Consider the following 6,894-nt stretch of genomic DNA (forward strand, 5'->3'; position numbering starts at 1 on the left):
TTTATTATTATTTTTAATTTGACTTTGAGGCTCAAGGAGTACTTCTGAGCACCCACTGAGTATGTGGCATTATACTAGGTACTGGGAGAGAGCAAAGGGATTTGGAAGATAGAGAAACTTTAGTTCCAGCCTTCTAGAATTTATAACAGAGCAGGGAGAAAAGTCATGTGCTTGCTATAAATTATAGATATTATATAATTTCTATGATTTATTAGAAACTAATTTTAAGGTGTATTCAAGCTGGTGTAAGGCAGTGTCAAGTAAGATAATACATGGTTATGCTAAAGGAATGATAAATAAGGGAAATACCACTGTAGGAGGAAGTGCAGGAGAAAGTGAATTTAGTGCTTTACCTGAAGGATCTGGCTTACAGAAAAGAAAGAGGGAGGGAAGTGCAGAGAGGTGGAATGGTATAAGCAAGATCATGGTGGTTTTCCATTAGGTGTCCAGTTGCAGAGGGAGACTGGTGAAACTGATCAGATGGGACCAAGTTATGAAGGGCCAGGTAGGCCCAGGTGATGGAAGACCTTGACAACCAGGCAGAGGTCTGGGAACTGGATTCAATTCGGAAATTAGGGAAGAGGCAGATTCAAAAGATTTTTAAAATTTTCCTGGCTAATATGAGATTGCTTTTTTCCTTTTTTTTTAAAAATTGAAGTATAGTTGATATACAATAGTATATGTTACAGGAGGCTGCTTATTTTTAGTTGAAGTATAATTTACATAAAATAAGATGATCATCTTTTATTTTTCATCCTGTGCTATGTAGCCGCTTCCCACTAGCTGTCTATTTTACATTTGGTAGTGTATTATGTCCATGCCACTCTCTCACTTCGTCCCAGCTTACCCTTCCCCCTCCCCGTGTCCTCAAGTCCATTCTCTACGTCTGCATCTTTATTCCTGTCCTGCCCCTAGGTTCATCAGAACCATTAAGACAAGGCCCAGAAGAATGAAGAAATAGTAGCTTTGAGATGCTGGAGGTGGCACCAATCCATCCTTTACTAACATATATTAAAAAACTTTTCATTGAAGCTGTAAAACAAATTCTACTGCTTGAAACACTCATTCAAGTCCTTGGCTAAAGCAGATGAATAAGAGTTTGTTTGTATAAGGATTACAATTGAAGTATAAATTAGAACAATTTAAATAAGGGGACCTAATTACCTCTCCTTACCATAAAAAGAAATGAAATCGGTTAAAAGTTAAAAAGAAGTTATTGTTTCCAGACCTATGTAGTATATGGAGCAGAAAGAACAAATGGAATAATAACTTCACATATTATTATAAAACCTAAGAATAAAAAGGAAATAGCCCATTCACCACATACTGGATTTAATAAGAAAAGGCAAGAATAAAGCAAGTAATACTTTGACACACCATGAGCTAAATTTTAAAATAATATACACGTGTTTTTTATGATAAAAGTTTTTTTATCATTTAAAAAAATAAGATGATCAGTTCTTAAGTGCACAGTTTGATGAATTTCTACAAATGTAATCACCATTACATGGGTAATTGCTGCCCATGTATCCACCACCCAGGTAAAGATATGGAACATTTCTATCACCCAAGAAGGGCCTTTTATGTACCTTCCCAGTGAATAACTGCCCCAACCTCATCTCTTAACTCCTATTAAGAGATGTTGTTGAAACTGTTCTTGAACTTGACATAAATTGAGTCATACAGTATAAATTCTTTTATGACTAGCTTCTTTCCCTCAACTTAATATTTTGAGATAAGTGGTTCCTTTTTATTGCTAAGTAGCATTCCATTGAATGAATATGCTACAATTTTTTTATCAGTTCTCCCATTAATGGAAATGTAGATTGTTTCCAGTTGTGTGCTCTTATAAATAAAACGTCTGTGAACATTCTTGCACATCTTTTAGTAGACACATGCACTCGTTTCTCCAGGAGTGGGGTCATTGGGTCATAGGGCAAGCATGTTTATCTTTAGTAGTTACTGCCAAATAGTTCTCTGAGGTGGTTGTTAACAGTTTATACTCAGACCAGCAATGGACAAGAGATGCATTTCTTCACAACCACGTCAATACTTGGTATTGTTAGTCTTTTCAATTTTTGCCATTCTGGTGGGTATGCAGTGCAAAAAAATTTTTTTAAAGAAAGATTAATTATAGATTAAATAAAGGGTGGGTTGGCTAGGAGAGGAAGATGAGACACAGGTAAACCAGTTACAAAGCTGTTGTCCCAATGCCAATGGGAGGACTCAAGATCCTGGCCCCAGGAGAATATAAGAACCTGGGGGGGAAGGGTTTAAACTGAGTGACTTAAGAGAGCTTGGCAGGGTCTCAGGCTTTATTCTCAGTATGTCTCTTCTGAAAAATTTTCCAAGAAGATTTTTCTTCTTAGAAAAATCTTTCAGAGTTTAAGTCACTTGCTATTAACTGTAGCCAGAGGAGTGGGATCACCTGTAATTAATCTGCCTGAGCAAGATCTTACTGTATTGTGGACACTGCAAATATCTGAAGAAACTTACTAGGAGAGCCTGGGTTTCAGGAATGACAGGGTTTGCCATGGGTTAAATGAAATGCCACATGAGGATTTTTAATGTACTTTTCTGTTTGCTCCTTGCCTTGAGCACCAGGTATTAGGATTCCTTCTTCCTTCTCTCCGGTCTTCCCTCCCCCTCTCCTTTCTTCTTTCCTTCCATTAATCTATCAGTGAGTAAACATTTGCTGAGGGCCTGCTCTGTGCCAGGCCCTGGCTGGGTGCCATGGTGGATCCAAAAATTAATTTTGCATGTTCCAGTCTTCCAAGAGTTCAGTGCATTCAGTAGAGGATTTGACAAATAAAAATTTAAAAACTATAATATCAGCCAATGCCATGTAAAACTTCACTGTCCTGTGTCTGTGACAACCCCCCCTGCCCCGCCCCACCACTTATGACTTCTATGAAAAGAGAACATATTTAGGTTTGAAATGGAGGGTGGAATAGGTATCAGAGAAAGTTTCTAGCTTGAGGTAGCACCTAGATTAAGGCAAGGATGAGTAAAATTTCAGTAGCAAAGATGGAGGAAAAGTACAATAATAATAAGGAACAGCCTGAGTAAAGGTGTGGAGAGGCAAAATTTAGGGCACAGTGAGGGAATTACAAATAGTAGGATTTGGCCAGAACCTAAGGCATGTGGAGAGTAGTAGTAGTTGTTGTAGATCAAGTAGGAAGGGAGGACACAGCTGGAGCAGGAGCCAGGTTGCAAATTTTGTTTATTTGGTGGGCAGTAGGGAGCCATTGAAAGTTTTTGGTGAGAGCAACATAATCAAAGCTACCTTTTGTAAAGATTCCTTTGGCGCTGATAAACTGCAAGGCTGAAGGCATGATAATGTTTCAGGAGGCTGTTATGACAGTCTAGGGAAGAATTAATGAGGGCATTTATTAGGTGGGCTGGGATAGGAAGGAGGGTATAGGTAATAAGAGAAATAATTAGAAAAGAAAGAGGGTTCAGAGAGAAAAAGGAGGGAAAGGGAAGGCAGAACAGAAGCAACAGTTTTCTCTTTTATTTTACAATGCCGTATTTTGAAAGTGAGTCAAACTTTGCGTGGGGTAGGGGTGGGTGGTGATCAGGATTGAATTCCTGTTAGGAGGAGGTAGCTGAGCTGTGGGCAAGAGGTCGGAAGGACTCAGAGTGGACTATTCTGCTGTGCTCAACATGGAATTACTTAAGAAACAAGACCCAACCAAAGCCAAAATCCCCATTCATTCACCCCACACTTTCCTGCTGCTGTTCCAGCTTGCTCTTGCCTTTCATGGTCAAACTTCTAGAAAAAGTACATTCTCTGCCATCATTTCTTCACTTCCTACACACTCAGCTCCCTCTCATCTGGCTCTCACTACCGTCGCTGCAACAAAACAGTGCTCATTAAGTCACCAGTGCCTTCCATGAGGCTGGAGTTAGTGGCTAGGCTCCTGTTTCATCTCACCTGAAGTCTCAGCTGTATTCAACACCATAGGCCACCCCCCCTACTTAAAATGCTCTCCTCTCTTGGATTCTGTGGCCCCACTTCTCTTAGTTTTCCTCTTATTTCTCTGGCTACTCCTGTTCAGTCTTATTTTCTAGCTCATCCCCCTTTACTAAGCCAGCACAGGTTGGAGATTTTAGGCCTTCCTTTGTTTCTACCCTGTGCTTGTTCTCTGATTGACCCCATTAGGAACTCATAACTTCTCTTTTGATCTATATGCTAATGATGCCTAAATTTCTACCTATAGCCTAGATACTTCTCTGCTGAGCAGAAGACCTATAAACCTAGCTGGCTACTTGATCTGTCCACTTGAATGTCTCAAAAGCAGGCCAAACTCAGCATTGCAAAACTGAATTCATGGTATCTTCCCTCTGGAAGTGTTCCTCTTTATCATAACTGGCAGCACCAGCCATCCATTTATACATTCCAGGAGCTGGAGAAAGTCTTGACCATCCTCTCTCTCTCTCTTTTTTTTTTTTTAACATCTTTATTGGAGTATAATTGCTTTACAATGGTGTGTTACTTTCTGCTTTATAACAAAGTGAATCAGTTATACATATACATATGTTCCCATATCTCTTCCCTCTTGCATCTCCCTCCCTCCCACCCTCCCTATCCCACCCTTCTAGGTGATCACAAAGCACCGAGCTGATCTCCCTGTGCTATGCAGCTGCTTCCCACTAGCTATCTATTTTACGTTTGGTAGTGTATATATGTCCATGCCACTCTCTCACTTTGTCACAGCTTACCCTTCCCCCTCCCCATATCCTCAAGTCCATTCTCTAGTAGGTCTGTGTCTTTATTCCCGTCTTGCCACTAGGTTCTTCATGACCTTTTTTTTTTTTCCCCTTAGATTCCGTATATATGTGTTAGCATACGGTATTTGTTTTTCTCTTTCTGACTTACTTCACTCTGTATGACAGTCTCTAGGTCCATCTACCTCAGTACAAATAACTCAATTTCGTTTCTTTTTATGGCTGAGTAATATTCCATTGTATATATGTGCCACATCTTCTTTATCCATTCATCCGATGATGGACACTTAGGTTGCTTCCATGTCCTGGCTATTGTAAATAGAGCTGCAATGAATATTTTGGTACATGACTCTTTTTGAATTATGGTTTTCTCAGGGTATATGCCCAGTAGTGGGATTGCTGGGTCATATGGTCATTCTATTTTTAGTTTTTTAAGGAACCTCCATACTGTTCTTCATAGTGGCTGTATCCATTTACATTCCCACCAACAGTGCAAGAGTGTTCCCTTTTCTCCACACCCTCTCCAGCATTTATTGTTTCTAGATGTTTTGATGATGGCCATTCTGACTGGTGTGAGATGATATCTCACTGTAGTTTTGATTCGCATTTGTCTAATGATTAATGATGTTGAGCATTCTTTCATGTGTTTGTTGGCAATCTGTATATCTTCTTTGGAGAAATGTCTATTTAGGTCTTCTGCCCATTTTTGGATTGGGTTGTTTGTTTTTTTGTTATTGAGCTGCATGAGCTGCTTGTAAATTTTGGAGATTAATCCTTTGTCAGTTGCTTCATTTGCAAATATTTTCTCCCATTCTGAGGGTTGTCTTTTGGTTTTGTTTATGGTTTCCTTTGCTCATCCTCTCTCTCTTAATTCCTCCTATCAAATCCATTAATTTCTTGTTGGTTTTACTTCCTAAAATATTTCTCAAATCCGTTCATTTCTTCACCTTAGTCTAAGCTCCTATATTGGCCACTGTCATGAGCTCAACCTGAATCTGAATCCACTCGGCCCCGCACTTCAGTACATCTTCCACTTAGGAGCCAGTGTGTGAAAGTTTCTAGGCTTAAATAGCCTCTTGTTAGTCTCTTCTTTAAATAGTATCATGTTAGTCTCTTCTTAAAAGACTTCAATGGTTTTCCATTGCTCACAGAACAAAGACCAAAAGGTTCAACTGGCCTTGAAGACCCTACAAGGGCTGGCCATTACCCTCCTCTTCAGCTTTACCACTCCTCCCTTTTCTCCCTTCTCTTTATGCTCCAGCCACTCAGACGTTTCCTCTGTGCCTCCTACTCCCCACACCCACTCCGCCAACAAGACTTCTGCAGCTGCAGATTACCCAGAACAATCCCTGCTTCCTCCTTCCTCTACCCAGTTGACTTCAACTCATGGTTTGGATCTCAAATTAAATGTCACTTGCTTAATGGAAACCTTCCTTGGCACCCTAACTTAGATCATAGTAGAGCTCCCTTGTTATATGTCCCTCTAGCACTGGGCACCTTTCCTTGGCAGTACTTTGCACAGTTTATAATGACCCATCTATTACTATGATTCTTTGATTAAGGTTCATCTACCCCACTGGACTGTAAGGCATATGAGGGCAAGAACAGTGTCAATTTTTGCTCCCTGTTGTCTTGCCAGAGTGCTTGGTTTAGAACACAACAGGTCTGGAGTACAACAGGTGTTCAAAAATTTGTGTTGAATAAATACCTGAGCAAATGGGTTGAGCCAAGCTATATTATACTGCCTCTCATGGAGGGGTATTGTAGAAGCCTAGGTACACACGGTGGCTTTCCTGTCAGCAATGCCAGCTGAGGATGTTAATAAATATTCCAACCAGAGGTTGAAAACTGGGGATCCTGGGCTATATACAGCCTGGTAGAAATGTTTAGTTTGGTCTGCACAACTTTTTTTGAGAAAAACTTGAACTATATGCAAACATTTCAAAATATGGAGATTTCATGTAAAAATCTGAATTTCTGGCTTTTCCTTTTTCAGGAAGTTCTGGTGTTACTGGGCCCACATCTTCTTGAAGCAATAATCAACTGGAGTTGAATAGGGGCTGCCCCATTTTGATGGGCAGTAGCTCTTCAATTCATCATTGTTACCACCCAGCATCCCTCACTTATTTAATTACCTGCCTGGCCCGTAGAAGCATATCCCTC

This window comes from Eubalaena glacialis, chromosome X (genome assembly GCF_028564815.1).
Source record: "Eubalaena glacialis isolate mEubGla1 chromosome X, mEubGla1.1.hap2.+ XY, whole genome shotgun sequence".
NCBI lineage: Eukaryota > Metazoa > Chordata > Mammalia > Artiodactyla > Balaenidae > Eubalaena > Eubalaena glacialis.